Source organism: Xenopus laevis, chromosome 9_10S (genome assembly GCF_017654675.1).
Source record: "Xenopus laevis strain J_2021 chromosome 9_10S, Xenopus_laevis_v10.1, whole genome shotgun sequence".
NCBI lineage: Eukaryota > Metazoa > Chordata > Amphibia > Anura > Pipidae > Xenopus > Xenopus laevis.
Window position 1 is genome coordinate 114386345 of NC_054388.1, and position 18071 is coordinate 114404415.

The following is an 18071-nucleotide window of genomic DNA, read 5'->3' on the forward strand; positions in this document are numbered from 1 at the left end:
TCTTCCCCCGCTCCTCCTCCTCCTCATTTTTATCCTTCTTCTTCTTCTTCCCCTTCATCCCTGTGTCACTCGCTTCCTCCCACATTCCCATTGGTTCCTCGTGGGAGGGACTGACCTGGAAGTGACCCTGGAATTAAGCACTTACACATTTCTATACAGGATTATTCTCAGCAATATCCCCCAATAGAATTACAGGGGCCCAGCAGCGACCCCTGTCCCACAGCAGCAGCAGCGACCCCCCAGTCCCACAGCAGCAGCAGCGACCCCCCAGTCCCACAGCAGCAGCGACCCCCAGTCCCTCAGCAGCAGCAGCGACCCCCAGTCCCACAGCAGCAGCGACCCCCAGTCCCACAGCAGTAGCAGCACCGACCCCCAGTCCCACAGCAGCAGCGACCCCCAGTCCCACAGCAGCAGCAGCAGTGACCCCCAGTCCCACAGCAGCAGCAGCAGCGACCCCCAGTCCCACAGTAGCAGTAGCAGCAGGAGTAACCCCAGTGTGAGACACACAGCCCATAGTAGAGGAGAGTGAGGGGTAAATGACAGAGGTGGGTGCCACACAAGGTAGGAATAAGGGAGGCAGCACATATGGGCTCAGTATATTGGGGTGGGGGGTCAGTACCTACCTGTGTGGAAGTTCCCAGAGTTCCCTGCTCCGGCTACAAACCAATGGTCCCGGGTGCTTGGGAGGTGGGAGTGAGAGCGGCTCAGTAAGGGAAGGGAGACAATTCCTCACATATCTCTGTACCGCACAAATATCTCTCAGATCACCTCCCAGAGGCTTTTACTAAGTAGCCTGGCTGATTCCTTTTGGCTGTTCTGGCAAAAATTACCCACAGCCCTTAACTCCAAGTCTCAGCCCTTTGACTATTAAGCCAATCATATCCTCTGCAGCAGTCTGCCCCTCCCCTCTTAGGAAGGAAAAGGCTGCACTGGTTCATCAGGTTTGGTTGGCAGGACACAGTGTGGGCTATTCAGTGTCTGAGCCCCTCCCCCTATTATTTGCTGCCCCTTTGTCTCCAAGCCTGTGGCTGATTGTTGCCTTTTCCTGTCAGACACAGCAGCACACACGTTCCCAACACAGTAAATGTATATGGCAAGCTCTATTATATGGGCCATAGATCTCTTTATCTATTTACTGGGGCAGAAACCTGAGGGGCAGGGAACGGATATAAAATGACCACATTCCAACTGGGCCAGAGTTGTGGCTGGAGCAGATTGAAATAAAACCAGAGAAATACTGAGAGACAGAACTGGACCGGACAAGACAATGAGCCTTGACCTGGTGTTTTTCACCCATTTGTTTATGTGCTACAACCAAAGCTTCCCATCCGTGTTTCCCTCATGGAAAATGCTTTTAGTCAGGGCAGGGGCACAAGCTGCAATGTTGCCATGGGAGTGGCCAAGGGTATCCCCCCTGTATATATATACTGTATATATATATATATATATACACTAGCAAACGTAGCGCCCGTTGGGTAATGATGTAGATGGCAGCTTCTCTCAGTGCATTCATATAATATACATAGTGATACTGAAACTCAAGCCAAATGAAATGAATGGCAGTACAACAGGCACAGTGTGTAGGCCCCACAGCATCTCATGACAGGCACAGTGTGGGGCCCCCATTTCTGTATGGCTGCACCTTCATGAAGCACTGCACTTATACAGTTATTTATACAGTAAGAGATCTCATCCCCAGGGGGCTAAGCCGAAAATGTTACTGACGCAGAAATGACGTCACACACGTGTGCAGACCCCTGGGAAGGTCCTTAGCATGGATAAGAGCTATACACTCGCATACACACGTAAACACACTTAATCTGGCCCGATGTTCTCATTTTAACTGAAGATTTAACTGTACAAGAAACACAGACGTGTCTATTCAGGTAAAATGTGCATGTGCCAACACTAATATAGACACACATGCGGAATAGACATAATGGCCCCCACCATATCATCACAGTCACAGTGAGAGAATCCCCAGAATGACAGTCAGCGAGAGAGTCCCCAGAATTTCATGATTCACATCTAGAGTCCCCAGAATTTCATGAGTCACATTGAGAGTCCCCAGGATTTCATGACAGTCACTGAGGATTTCATGAGTCACATTTAGAGTCCCCAGAATTTCATGACAGTCACTTAGAGTCCCCAGAATTTCATGAGTCACATTTAGAGTCCCCAGAATTTCATGACAGTCACAGCGAGAGTCCCCAGAATGTCACTACAGTCACAGTGAGAGTCCCCAGAATTTCATGCTTCACATCGAGAGTCCCCAGAATTTCATGAGTCCCATTGAGAGTCCCTAGGATTTCACTAGGAAGCGAGTGACACAGGGATGAAGGGGAAGAAGAAGAAGAAGGATAAAAATGAGGAGGAGGAGGAGCGGGGGAAGAAGGAGAGAATGGTGAATCTGACACTGGAGATGATCTATCTGCTGACTGGAGAGGTGAGGGGCACTGTGACTGGCACACTGACAAGAGACTGTCTGTCTGTACAAAGGGGTCTCTCTGCAGCTCAAACACCATTCTCTCTTCCTTTCAATATTTAGCACTACATCCCTAGGAAGAAGTCAGATGATGGGGGGGCCCTGCATGCCCCTGGCTCCGTCATACAGAAGGAAAATAACAAGAATGACAAGAAGATCCTGGAACTCATGTCCAACATCATCCAGCTGCTGACTGGAGAGGTGGGTACAGCGGCCCCTTATTGTTTAGTAACAGTGGATGATAATCCCTTTCTCTGGCTGGGGGATGACTGGAACATTGTGTGTGACAGGTTGCCATAAGGACTCATCATGTTTCCATCTATTTTTCCTTGGACCAGTGGGACTATATAAAAGGAAACAAGGTCCTTTATGCGGAAGGAATGAAGGAGTAGCCCCAGCCACACCCACTGGGTAAGTAATGGGTGCAGGGCACAAAATATCAGAAGCCAGAGTGTAAGGGATGGTTGCACAGTAACATTCAAATGTACAATATGTGAATTAAAAGGCAAGTAACAGAATACCTTCTAATTAGTGTTTATTGTGCATCCACACAACATGTTTTGGGCAGCAAGGCCCCCTTTTCAAGTGTAACAGTAATATTGTTGTTATGGAGCCAGGATATTAAGGAGCAGTATGTGCAAAAAGAAAGATCATTCAATGTTTATTCCATCATCCCTTAAGCTATGTGGGCATTGGAGGATTGATAGGGAACTGAAGCCTGTCTGTGCTTGTGTGACTGCAGGGCTGTGATTGGCTGTCCCCCTCCTACTGTGCTTCACTAGGTGCACACACAGAGGATAAACCAGATCCTTCAAGCTTTAATATGCATAAAAAATCTCACACAGGCCTTAACTTACATCTCAGACTTCACGCAGCAGAGAAACCTTTAGATTCAACTTTAACTCAATGTGAGAAATGTTTTGCACATCACTCAGATCTTGATAGACACGCTGCCTTCTGAAAGAAGAAAAAACATTCACATGTGCCTCAGACCTTGTACGTCACAGGAGAGAAACCATTTTCTTGTTCTGATTGTGGGAAATGTTTTGCCTGTCGCTCACATCTTACTGATTATAATAAAACACACACAGGGGAGAAACCGTTCACTTGCAATGAATGTGGGAAATGTTTTGCACGTGTATAACAGCTTACCGTTCCTCTCAGAAGTCATACGGGCGAGAAACCATTCACTTGTACTGAATGTGGGAAATGTTTCCGATATCATGGAGAGCTTATAACCCACAAACAAATTCACGCAGGAGAGAAACCATTGTTCTGTTCTGAATGTGGGAAATGTTTTACCCATCACCAAGATCTTAGGGGCAGATTTATCAAAGGTCGAGGTGAATTTTCAAATAAAAAATAAATGTGAATTTAAAGCTATTTTTTTTGTGTACTTCGACTAAGGAATAGTCCAACTTCGATTTGGAATTTATCATGTACTGTCTCTTTAAAAATTCGACCTACCATTCGCCATTTAAAACCTGACGAATTGCTGTTTTAGCCTATGGGGGACCGCCTAGAACCTATTTGTAGTCAATTGGCGTACTTTGAAAAATCAACAGTTTTTTTTGGGGTAAAACTTTGAATCGAATTCGATCGAACGCGCTGTTCCTTCGATTCGTATGATTCGATTTCGAACTAAAACAGACCTATTTGATCGAAAACTGACCTATTCGACCAAAATAAACTTTGACTTCATTTCAGCTGGTCTTTTTAAATTCGAATTTCGAAGTTTTTCAATATGAAATTCGACCCTTGATAAATATGCCCATTACTGTTCATTTCAGAATTCACACAGGAGAGAAACCATATACCCTTGTACTGAATGTGGAAAATGTTTCAGTGATCCTGCAGGCCTTAATTCACATAAAAGTATTCATACAGGAGAGAAACCATTTTCCTGTTCTGAATGTGGGAAATGTTTTATCCGTCGCTCAGACCTTCAACTACATCTCAAAATTCACACAGGAGAGAAACCATTAACTTGTAATGAATGTGGGAAATGTTTTATGCATCATTCCCAGTTACACACAGAAGAGAAACCAGTAACTGTACAAATCTAGTGATGAGTAACATACAGTTGTGAAGCTACTTATAATTCATTTTAGATAACGGATGGTTCTCTTTAAATAAGATACTAATCCTTTTGGCTGCTGCTAAGTGGATTGTTAAAGGGAAACACCTCCAACAAATATAAAATTGCTCTTCTAAGAACTTTTTGAGTAAAATACAGTTTACAGCAGTGATCCCCAACCAGTAGCCCGTGAGCAACATGTTGCTCCCCAACCCCTTGGATGTTGCTCTCAGTTACCTCAAAGCAGGTGATTATTTTTGAATTCCAGGCTTGGAGGCAAGTTTTGGTTGTATAAAAACCAGGTGCACTGCCAAACAGAGCCTCAATATAGGTTGACAATCCACATAGGGGCTACCAAATGGCCAATCACAGCCCTTATTTGGCACCACAAGAACATTTTTCATGCTTGTGTTCCTCCCCAAATCCTTTTACATCTGAATGTTGTTCACGGGTTCAAAAGGTTGGGGATCCCTAGTTAACAGTATCCAGAGTGTTCCTGGTCAAGTTCCAAGGCTGCCAAGAACCTCATCAAATTAACTTAGTATTTGCCCACAGTCAGTGCTGGTGTGAAGACACATGGCTGAACTACATAAAATGCCCTCTGTGGGGGAAGGGAGTGTAGCTGGAGCTATGACGGCTATGGGGCCTGTGAGTTGCAGTTCCACTGCTGTGCGTGTGTAGGGAGCTTCCATCCATACATAAGAGCATCAGGAGACATGGCAGAACCGACCCATGGGTTAAGTGTTTGCACTGTCACTCCTGCAAGTCTGCTCATGTATCCTCAAGGCACAGCCTTAATCTCTCAGCCTGGATCAGGACGGAAGGAAAGCTTTGTGTGTTGTACTTAGGGTTGTGGTCAAGGTATATAGGTGTTTGTGCTGGTGATGTGGGGAGTGGCAAATGACAAATAGGTGATCTAGCAACATGATTAGGTGAACCAATTATATAAAGGGAAAGGACTTCTGGCAAAATATGGGGATTGGAGCTGGTCCCTTGAAATGCCAGCTGGGTGGCAACCCTATTTACCCCGGGCCCATAGCAAACGCTGGGGACTCTCTCACTGAGACTGTCATGAAATGTTGGGAGCTCTCACTGTTATTGTCGACATTCTGGGGACTCTCGCTGTGACTGTCGTGACATTCTGGGGACTCTCACTGTGACTGTCATGAAATTCTGGGGACTCTCAATGTGACTCGTGAAATCCTAGGGACTCTCAATGGGACTCATGAAATTCTGGGGACTCTCGATGTGAAGCATGAAATTCTGGGGACTCTCGCTGTGACTGTAGTGACATTCTGGGGACTCTCGCTGTGACTGTCATGAAATTCTGGGGACTCTCAATGTGACTCATGAAATTCTGGGGACTCTCAATGTGACTCATGAAATCCTGGGGACTCTAAGTGACTGTCATGAAATCCTGGGGACTCTCAATGTGACTCATGAAATCCTGGGGACTCTTAATGTGACTCATGAAATTCTGGGGACTCTAGATGTGAATCATGAAATTCTGGGGACTCTAGATGTGAATCATGAAATTCTGGGGACTCTCGCTGTGACTGTAGTGACATTCTGGGGACTCTCAGTGTGACTGTCATGAAATTCTGGGGACTCTCAATGTGACTCATGAAATTCTGGGGACTCTCAATGTGACTCATGAAATCCTGGGGACTCTAAGTGACTGTCATGAAATCCTGGGGACTCTCAATGTGACTCATGAAATCCTGGGGACTCTTAATGTGACTCATGAAATTCTGGGGACTCTAGATGTGAATCATGAAATTCTGGGGACTCTAGATGTGAATCATGAAATTCTGGGGACTCTCGCTGTGACTGTAGTGACATTCTGGGGACTCTTGCTGTGACTGTCATGAAATTCTGGGGACTCTAGATGTGAATCATGAAATTCTGGGGACTCTCGCTGTGACTGTAGTGACATTCTGGGGACTCTCGCTGTGACTGTCATGAAATTCTGGGGACTCTAGATGTGAATCATGAAATTCTGGGGACTCTAGATGTGAATCATGAAATTCTGGGGACTCTCACTGTGACTGTAGTGACATTCTGGGGACTCTCGCTGTGACTGTCATTAAATCCTGGGGACTCTCAATGTGACTCATGAAATTCTGGGGACTCTAGATGTGAATCATGAAATTCTGGGGACTCTCTCGCTGACTGTCATTCTGGGGATTCTCTCACTGTGACTGTGATGATATGGTGGGGGCCATTATGTCTATTCCGCATGTGTGTCTATATTAGTGTTGGCACATGCACATTTTACCTGAATAGACACGTCTGTGTTTCTTGTACAGTTAAATCTCCAGTTAAAATGAGAACATCGGGCCAGATTTAGTGTGTTTACGTGTGTATGCGAGTGTATAGCTCTTATCCATGCTAAGGACCTTCCCAGGGGTCTGCACACGTGTGTGACGTCATTTCTGCGTCAGTAACATTTTCGGCTTAGCCCCCTGGGGATGAGATCTCTTACTGTATAAATAACTGTATAAGTGCAGTGCTTCATGAAGGTGCAGCCATACAGAAATGGGGGCCCCACACTGTGCCTGTCATGAGATGCTGTGGGGCCTACACACTGTGCCTGTTGTACTGCCATTCATTTCATTTGGCTTGAGTTTCAGTATCACTATGTATATTATATGAATGCACTGAGAGAAGCTGCCATCGACATCATTACCCAACGGGCGCTACGTTTGCTAGTGTATATATATATATATATATATATATATATATATATATATATATATATATACAGTATATATATACAGGGGGGATACCCTTGGCCACTCCCATGGCAACATTGCAGCTTGTGCCCCTGCCCTGACTAAAAGCATTTTCCATGAGGGAAACACGGATGGGAAGCTTTGGTTGTAGCACATAAACAAATGGGTGAAAAACACCAGGTCAAGGCTCATTGTCTTGTCCGGTCCAGTTCTGTCTCTCAGTATTTCTCTGGTTTTATTTCAATCTGCTCCAGCCACAACTCTGGCCCAGTTGGAATGTGGTCATTTTATATCCGTTCCCTGCCCCTCAGGTTTCTGCCCCAGTAAATAGATAAAGAGATCTATGGCCCATATAATAGAGCTTGCCATATACATTTACTGTGTTGGGAACGTGTGTGCTGCTGTGTCTGACAGGAAAAGGCAACAATCAGCCACAGGCTTGGAGACAAAGGGGCAGCAAATAATAGGGGGAGGGGCTCAGACACTGAATAGCCCACACTGTGTCCTGCCAACCAAACCTGATGAACCAGTGCAGCCTTTTCCTTCCTAAGAGGGGAGGGGCAGACTGCTGCAGAGGATATGATTGGCTTAATAGTCAAAGGGCTGAGACTTGGAGTTAAGGGCTGTGGGTAATTTTTTGCCAGAACAGCCAAAAGGAATCAGACAGGCTACTTAGTAAAAGCCTCTGGGAGGGGATCTGAGAGATATTTGTGCGGTACAGAGATATGTGAGGAATTGTCTCCCATCCCTTACTGAGCCGCTCTCACTCCCACCTCCCAAGCACCCGGGACCATTGGTTTGTAGCCGGAGCAGGGAACTCTGGGAACTTCCACACAGGTAGGTACTGACCCCCCACCCCAATATACTGAGCCCATATGTGCTGCCTCCCTTATTCCTACCTTGTGTGGCACCCACCTCTGTCATTTACCCCTCACTCTCCTCTACTATGGGCTGTGTGTCTCACACTGGGGTTACTCCTGCTGCTACTGCTACTGTGGGACTGGGGGTCGCTGCTGCTGCTGTGGGACTGGGGGTCGCTGCTGCTACTGCTGTGGGACGCGGGGTCGCTGCTGCTACTGCTGTGGGACTGGGGGTCGCTGCTGCTATTGCTGTGGGACAGGGGTCGGTGCTGGGCCCCTGTAATTCTATTGGGGGATATTGCTGGGAATAATCCTGTATAGAAATGTGTAAGTGCTTAATTCCAGGGTCACTTCCAGGTCAGTCCCTCCCACGAGGAGCCAATGGGAATGTGGGAGGAAGCGACTGACACAGGGATGAAGGGGAAGAAGAAGAAGAAGGATAAAAATGAGGAGGAGGAGGAGCGGGGGAAGAAGGAGAGAATGGTGAATCTGACACTGGAGATGATCTATCTGCTGACTGGAGAGGTGAGGGGCACTGTGACTGGCACACTGACAAGAGACTGTCTGTCTGTACAAAGGGGGTCTCTCTGCAGCTCAAACACCATTCTCTCTTCCTTTCAATATTTAGCACTACATCCCTAGGAAGAAGTCAGATGATGGGGGGGCCCTGCATGCCCCTGGCTCCGTCATACAGAAGGAAAATAACAAGAATGACAAGAAGATCCTGGAACTCATGTCCAACATCATCCAGCTGCTGACTGGAGAGGTGGGTACAGCGGCCCCTTATTGTTTAGTAACAGTGGATGATAATCCCTTTCTCTGGCTGGGGGATGACTGGAACATTGTGTGTGACAGGTTGCCATAAGGACTCATCATGTTTCCATCTATTTTTCCTTGGACGAGTGGGACTATATAAAAGGAAACAAGGACCTTTATGAGGAAGGAATGAAGGAGGAGCCACAGCAGCTCCACCCACTGGGTGAGTAATGGGAGCAGGGCACAAAATAATAACAGCTGGTGTGTAAGTGAACTAGGGTCAGACAAGTTGGATCTCAGCTTACAGAGAAACACAGGCCCAAGTGGAGGTGATGTTTCCTGGTGCAGATACAACGGGCAGACAATCAGCAGTGGAGGAGCTGCATTTCTCCACAGGCCAAGATCCACTGGTCTGGCCCTAGCCTTAAGTGGAACAGTACAAGAGATGTGTGAGAACAACAGAAACACAAATGAGCTGCTGACAGTAAAGCAGGAGCAGTGAGTTACATATGATGGTTACACAGTAATACTGTTGCTATGGGGACAGGATACTAAGGAGCAGTTTGTGCATAAGGAAATCTCATTACAGCAGGGGTGCCCAGACTTTGTTACCCTGGGATCTACTCTCGACACCTGGCCCCCATCAGGAGATCTACCTTGATAAAAATAGTGGGCCGTCTACCATACGGCACAAGAACAAGTATCCAGCCCATAAAATGGTTATAATACTATAGTGTATTATATAAAGTTGATCCCAAAGCTCTGCCTCGTCCATATTAACCTACTAGAAGCCAGAGGAAAAGGAGCTGCAGGCCCTTAGGGATGTGACCAATCGGCCATCTATAAGGGCAACATGCATCTCCAATTCATTGCACTAGCAGAGCTGAATTTCCCTATTAAAAAATGGAAATTTGGCTCTTAAAGTTACCAGAGGCAGCTTTTTGACGCCCCTGGTAACTGGTCGCTTCATGCCGCCTGAGGCAAGGTTCTTGCCTTGTCTGCCTTAGCAGATCCCTTAAAAAACCTAAGCAAAGTCCAACCTATGTTACTCCCTGCTATTAAAGTGCATAGGTCTGCATACACAGGCAACTATAGGTAAGATGAGGGTGATGTGTGTTACAATAAGCCACAGGCTAGTATCCTTAACTAAGAGGTAAATGTAATAACTTATTGCCTTAAAAATACACTAGCAGGCAGTACTCAATCCCTGGCCAGGCAGGACTCACCACACGCTGAATAAAACATGCACTGGCTTGTATGACACACTGCCCAGCCCCACACTCACAGTAATGATGTTGGGCCCAGGAATGGCACCATGGCCAGAGGACAGGAACCTTTTCTCATGACATGTGGGAGAGGGGCATCCTCATTAGCAGTGCAGCAGGATATTGGAAACCCACCCTTTTACTGGTCAGTTTAACCTATGGCCCCAAGGTGATGGAAATACGCACATTATTGTACCATTCTGTGTGAGGGGAAAGGGGTGGAGCGGGGGCTGGCAGCTGATGGAGGAAGACTGGATGGAGCTGATTTACAGTATCCCATGAGAGGGATGGGCGCCGGACGAGAGGGTGTGCTGTGAGCCCACCCTCCTCAGCCTTCAGCCTGGTTTAGGAGCTGAGCTCTGAGCACGTAGGGCTGAGGAGGGAGGAGCGAGGAATGAGCCAAGAGGGAGGAGATCGCAACTGCAGGCAAGTCTGCATTCTTATCATTCTTCTGCCTTCTTCAGCATTCTTTTTATGTTTGGGGGCGCACGCAGGCAGCTGACAGGTCGTAGTCTCCAAGAACAATGTCGGGATCTACTGGTAGACCGCTATCGACATCCTGTGCACCCCTGCATTAGAGGTTTATCTGGGGTTTACCTCTTTGGTAAATATGTGCCAATGAATCGCTACATATATGTATAACATGTGATAATTATTTCTCCTGTTTGTATATTTGCCAGACTGTGAATATGAAGATAAGAGAGATATTACAGCTGATCTGGGAGGAACATTATGTTGTAATAATGAGCCAAGCAAGGTTGGGACTGAAGGAGCAGATTTCTGTGCTGAAGGAAATGTCACAAACCCTGAAATTTCTCCAGTGGAACAGCCCCCACCAGCCAATGAGATTAAAGAGGAAGGGACTTCATGTGAAGAGGGAACCCAATCAGATTGCAGCATTAATCCACTTTCAGAACAGATACAGGGAACAGATATACCTACTCCTAGCATGGGCTGCACCCTGAATAACAGCTCAGCAGATACATCAAATGGTATTAAAGGGAAAGTGATTTTATGTGAAGGAGGAAACCAATCAGATTGCAGCATTAATCCACTTACAGAACATGCACAGGGAACAGATACACCTACTCCCAATACAGTGATATATAACTGCTCTGAATGCCACAAACGTTTTAGAACTAAGTCCGGTTTTGTCAAGCATCAGAAAACTCACACAGGAGAAACACCATTTGTCTGTTTTGTGTGTGAGAAACGTTTTGTGTGGCATTCAGATCTCATTGGACACCAAAGAAGTCACACAGGAGAGAAACCCTTCTCTTGTACAGAATGTGGCAAGTGTTTCTCACGTCGTTCACACTTAAACAGCCACCACAAAACACACACAGGAGAGAAATCATTCCTTTGTTTTGCATGTGGGAAATGTTTTGCTAGTCGCTCACATCTTACTGCCCATCACAGAACCCACACAGGGGAGAAACCATTTCCCTGTTCTGAATGTGGGAAATGTTTTATCAATCAGGCATGCCTTAGGATTCATAAACGAATTCACACAGGAGAGAAACCATTCCCTTGTACTGAATGTGGGAAAGGCTTTAAAGATCGCTCAAGTCTTACTGTACATCACAGAACCCACACAGGGGAGAAACCATATACCTGCACTGAATGTGGGAAAGGCTTTAAAGATCGCTCAAGTCTTACTGTACATGACAGAACCCACACAGGGGAGAAACCATTTTCCTGTTCTGAATGTGGGAAATGTTTTATCAATCAGGCATGCCTTAGGGTTCATAAACGAATTCACACAGGAGAGAAACCATTCCCTTGTACTGAATGTGGCAAAGGCTTTAAAAATCGCTCAAGTCTTACTGTACATCACAGAACCCACACAGGGGAGAAACCATTTTCCTGCACTGAATGTGGGAAAGGCTTTAAAGAGCGCTCAAGTCTTACTGTACATCACAGAACCCACACAGGGGAGAAACCATTTTCCTGTTCTGAATGTGGGAAATGTTTTATCAAGCAGGCATGCCTTAGGGTTCATAAACGAATTCACGCAGGAGAGAAACCATTCCCTTGTACTGAATGTGAGAAAAGTTTCAGAAATCGGGCTTGTCTTAGAGGCCACAAAAGAACTCACACGGGAGAGAAACCATACATGTGAGAAAAGTTTCAGCGATCGGGCTTGTCTTAGAGGCCACAAAAGAATTCACACAGGAGAGAAACCATACAGCTGTAGTGAATGTGGCAAATGTTTCCGTGATGGTGCAGGCCTTAGAGTCCATAAAAGAATTCACATGGGGGAGAAACCGTACACCTGTAGTGACTGGTTTGATCTGTATCTATACTGAAGTGGACTGCTTAAAGAGTTTACATTTTTGATATATGATATATTTCCCCACTTATTCAGGTGTTTCTTTTTGATTTTAATTATACGTGTTATTTTAGTGTGAGCCCGACAGAGGGCACTCATGCTTCTGATGAAGTGACAGAATGGTCACGAAACGCGTTAAGCGCACATCCCCTGTCCGCTGGTGATTTTAATCCATGTCCAATAAAGCATTCATAGTTTTAAAACGTTGGTTTCCGCGTGTCAACTGATCCGGTGGAGTCCGTTTTTGAATTTTGTGAGTGACTGTGGCAAATGTTTGTGATCGTTCATGCTTCATAACCCATAGAAAAATTCACACAGGAGGGAAACCATTTTCCTGTTCTGAATGTGGCAAGTGTTTTATTCATCTCCATGACCTTACCGTTCATCTCAGGATTCACACAGGAGAGAAACCATTCACTTGTACTGAATGTGGCAAATGTTTTAAACATAATTCCCAACTAACTACACATTCCCAGATACACAAATACACTTTAAGATAACGACTGTACATATACAGAGTGAGCAAAATACAATCATTATGCTACCAAAGTATAATTCCTTTTGGTTAATGTACAGTATTTTTATCTCTAATGAATATTGAAGCCTCTGAGCTAAACTACATGGCAGATTTTGTAGTATGGGGTTGGATGGACAGATTGTATACAGTACTACAGGCCATGTCAAACAGTAATGGATCAGGTATACACATTTACAGGCCCATTTAGCAAAAGTCAAATATTTTTTTTTCTACTCTAATAAATTTAAATATACTCACAATTCAACTGGGAGGTTATTTAAGAAAACGTCTAAAACTCAAACGAATATTCCCGACCCGAAACAAATTCAACTGAAAAAACCTTGAATGTCAGGAAGGCTATTAAAGGAGATATATAGGATAAATGAAAAAAAAAAAAATTTTGTAGGTAATTATACCGGTAATTAATATATGGTGTTGCTTTTACATGGTGCTAAAATTTAATATTATCTTTAAAAATAGTCCCTTTATTGGAGCTCCCTGTAGTCTCTGGTAACTTAACCCCTTGCCAGAAGGACAAAACAGCAAGGGGTGACCCTATTTCAAATTCACATTCTTCATGTAAAACTGAAAATATCATGAAAATGAAAAAACAATTTAAATGGCAGTTTTTAATTCATTACAGGTTGTTTAGTTTCCTTCTAGAAACCTGAGTAATGATCCAGTACCAGTTGTAGGCCATACTTATGTAGTTGGATTGCGCTGATATCACTATGTGGCCTTCATGTCTTTATCCACAGTAATCATTATGTGCTTACTCCCTGGATGATCCCACCAATTTCAAGTGCTCCAGCAAGGGCCACATGCACTGACTGCTCATTAATAAAGAATCTACATTGCTGATCTTATTTGCATTCAGGTTATTCTTGCCCCAGCCCATACTCTGCTATTTCCGAGGATTTGTTTTTTCACATGCTTTTCAATGCAGGGGTTGGCAGTAAATTTGATTCTGGTGAGTGAAAGGTTAAGGGGCAAATCAGAGAAGGTGAGGTGGCTCCATTTCTGCCCTGAAAGTGCCCTTTTCTCCTCAGTATGCCCTTGCCTTTGTTTTCCTGTGCTCCACCCTCAAATTTGGCCCAGCTGGAACATGTTCCTGTTATTACCAGTTCTCTGCCCTCATATTTCCTCCCCAGTAAATACATATAGGGGCAAATTCATCAATATCTATCATCCAGGAAGACATTTCAGCCTTTATCCTTTACTAACCTGCTTCCACTTTCCAGAACTGCTGTGCCGCCTGTAGCTGTGAAGGAGTTGGAGGGGCACAGGCTCATTGGCTTAAAGCAGAGAGGGCAAGACAAAGACTACGAGCTGTATCAAGTGTGCCCTCCCATTCAAACCCAAAAGTCCCTTGCACGCTCCCCATGAGGGGCAAACAACGTGATTGGATGAATAGTCATGGTGGCGGGTCAGGGAATTAGGGATTGAGAAAAATATTTTTTACCCCCAGACAACAGGAATCAGTAATTAGTATAAAGCCTCTGGCTTTGTCGGATATATGATTAACTTTGGTAGATAAAGTAGATTTATACATCACAGCTAATTGTGTGGTACAGAGATTATCTGCCATCCCTCACTCCTACCTCACGATTGGTTTGTAGCCGGAACAGGGAACTCGGGGAACTTCTGCACAGGTAGGTACCTCCTACAAGGAGCCAATGGGAATGTGGGAGGAAGTGACTGACATGGGGAAGAAGGACATAAATGAGTGGAAGAGAGAGAGGAACTCATGTCCAACATCATCCAGCTGCTGACTGGAGAGGTGGGTACCATCCTGTTTCCATCTATTTTTCCTTGAAAGAGTGGGACTATAAAAAAAGGAACAAGGCCATTTACAGGGAAGGGATAAAGGAGGATCCCCAGAACCTCTGCCCACTGGGTGAGAAATGGACCCAACAGACCCAGTCTGAAGGCCAGTTGATATTCTAATTATTGTAGGCATTGGGGAGCAATCCAATACACTTAGCTGGTCAGTCTCCCCTCTCTGCCGGCACCATTACTTGTCTTATTCATGTCTTGAGCAATAGTAAGATTGGACAAAGTGCTGGATTACTGCATATGGATATAAAGCATAACTAACCCCCGTAATATAGTAGGCAATAATGAATAATATATGGTGCTGGTTTCTTTTTTGGCTAATGTTATCTTTAAAAATAGCCCCTTTATTGGAGCTCCCTATAGATGTTCTCTGGTCGGATGCGGGCGGGCTAAGGGAGGACGGCTTAGGATATATATATATATATTTATATATATAAATATATATATGTGTATATATATATATATATATATATATATATATATATATATATAGTTTTTCAAAAACATTTTTCTGTATCCTGTATTTCCTGTCACACACACAAGTTTTAAACTGTATCTCGACTAACCTTTCTGTCTTTAGGGACTTGTTTCCGTCTTCGTGGTTGTTCCACATACTGGCAACCTCACATTCATTTTCAGTGGAGGACTTCGGGTTCTCCATTCCAGGTTCCCTTTAAAGAGTTAACCATGTTCAAAGCGCAAAGTGCCTTAAAAAACGGTGGTGATTAACTATAGGAACCTATGTATATGTATGCACTAGGATTGATTGTGCGCAACCAACACAATGGGGTACATTTTTTTGGAACGCCAGGTTGGTAAGTGACCCCAATGTTAATTCAGCAATGTGGGTATGACACACGTGTGAAGCCTGGAACCACTCATACGGTGTAAGTACAGCACAGAAGAGCTGTATCTTTTGGTCGTAGCCAAGTTACAATAAAGGCTTTTTCACTTATAAAAACTGTGCTGTCCATTTTCGAAATTCTGCTGTACCTGGTGGACTGTGGCCACTAGTGGAACGTGCACCGGACAACTCTTAGAGAGTGAATGCCAGGCCACCCATAATTGTGGTGCACACACATATCAAGGCACAGAGGTTCCGGCTATATTCGAGTCAAGTAGATTGGAAGACAACCAGCCTATAGAAAAACATCTACTAAAAATGTCTAACCTATCTACAGGAAATGACTTACAAATATCAATATGAAGAGCAGTGATGGTAACAGGCCGACACTTTTAATATAGCTTCAGGTAATTTGTAAAGTTTAAAATGAACACGCGATTGAGGTTACAAACCGAAGAACGAGAACAAGTCCTATTCCCCTATGGAAATCTTTCTTCTTCTGTTCACAACGGACTTCTGGTGCTGTTGCTTTGCTTGTAGGTTTCCCTTTATACTTAGTCAGCACAAGGTGTTTTCTCTAGCTCTAACAATCATTTCCTGTGTTCCTGTTCCCCTTGTTTGTTTCTTACTCTGTCATACATTCTTTCTAATTTTTTGAATTTTTTTTTTCTGGCCATAGACGCAAAAATCTCATCGTACGAATCGAGGATTTGTACGATTTTCGGAACGTGTGTGGAGAGTCCCTACATTTTTCGTCGGGCGGAGATCGATCGATTGGTCGATCGAACAGGTTCGAAAATCTGTGTCGGCTGCGGGTAATATCTCTGCGTGTATTGCCGATCGTATGATTTTCAGTGGGAGACTGTCACTAGCTTTGTCTATCGTACAATTGCTGTCAGGGGCAGAACATCGGCTGATCTGTTCTTTAACTACTTTATTTGGTCGGAATGGTTAGTGCCAGGTCGGGAGATGGGAATGTCCGATCGTACATTAATTCATACGATCGGATCTTTGCGTCTGTGGCCAGCTGTAGATATGGCACTAATGATTAAATAACATGTTGCACATGACACTTTAATTCAATTAATGTTGATAAGAAGAATAAATTGCATTGATGAAAGGTAGTATTTAGCACTCGGCACTTTAACGATATGAATAGGTCACCTTATATGGATGATCACACTTAAGTATTTTTATGAATAAGGTAATGAGGATGTTACACATGGGGCTAATTGGTTGTTTGTTCACTGCACAATACAGTGAAGGATTAACTACACGGTGATACACTGTAGTTCACGTCAGCGATGACATAGGAGGTTTGTGCCAAGCAAGGTATTTAACATGGTGGATTTGGACATTGCTGGTAATAATCCTGTATAGAAATGTGTAAGTGCTTAATTCCAGGCTCACTTCCAGGTCAGTCCCTCCCACGAGGAGCCAAAGGGAATGTGGGAGGAAGCGAGTGACACAGGGATGAAGGGAAAGGAGGATAAAAATGAGGAGGAGGAGCGGGAGAAGAAGGAAAGAATGAGGTACAAACTCTGAGGGGACGTTGCTGCCCCTTGTCACTATTTCAGGGCTCCTGTGAGGAATATCTGACACCAGTTCTATTGCTCTGGACTGACGTGAAGGTGAGGGACAGACACAATGACCTCAATGAGCTGCACAAACACCAATATTTATATACAATATAAAATACAGATTATAAAATACTAGACTATAAAATACTAGACTATAAAATACAGATTATAAAATACTAGACTATAAAATACTAGACTATAAAATACAAATGATAAAATACTAGACTATAAAATACTAGAATATAAAATACTAGACTATAAAATACAGATTATAAAATACTAGACTATAAAATACAGACTATAAAATACTAGACTATAAAATACTAGACTATAAAATACAGATTATAAAATACTAGACTATAAAATACTAGACTATAAAATGCAGACTGTAAAATACTAGACTATAAAATACTAGACTATAAAATACAGATTATAAAATACTAGACTATAAAATACAGATTATAAAATATAAGACTATAAAATACAGATTATAAAATACTAGACTATAAAATACTAGACTATAAAATACAGATTATAAAATACTAAACTATAAAATAAAGATTATAAAATACTAGACTATAAAATACAGATTATAAAATACTAGACTATAAAATACAGATTATAAAATACAGATTATAAAATACTAGACTATAAAATACTAGACTATAAAATACAGATTATAAAATACTAGACTATAAAATACTAGACTATAAAATACAGATTATAAAATACAGATTATAAAATACTAGACTATAAAATACAGATTATAAAATACAGATTATAA

The 18071-nt window shown here is 43.6% G+C and overlaps 1 protein-coding gene and 1 long non-coding RNA gene across 2 annotated transcripts in view; both read right to left on the bottom strand.

Moving 5' to 3' along the window:
* The window catches only part of LOC108704265 (oocyte zinc finger protein XlCOF8.4-like), a 34335-nt gene that overhangs the window by 5107 nt on the left and 11157 nt on the right, over positions 1 to 18071 (bottom strand). The window lies entirely within an intron of this gene.
* Positions 68 to 2208, bottom strand: LOC121399134. The gene is made up of 2 exons (XR_005964763.1): positions 624 to 2208; positions 68 to 127 (listed from the first exon to the last, which is right to left on the bottom strand). It is a non-coding gene; the product is annotated as an uncharacterized LOC121399134 (long non-coding RNA).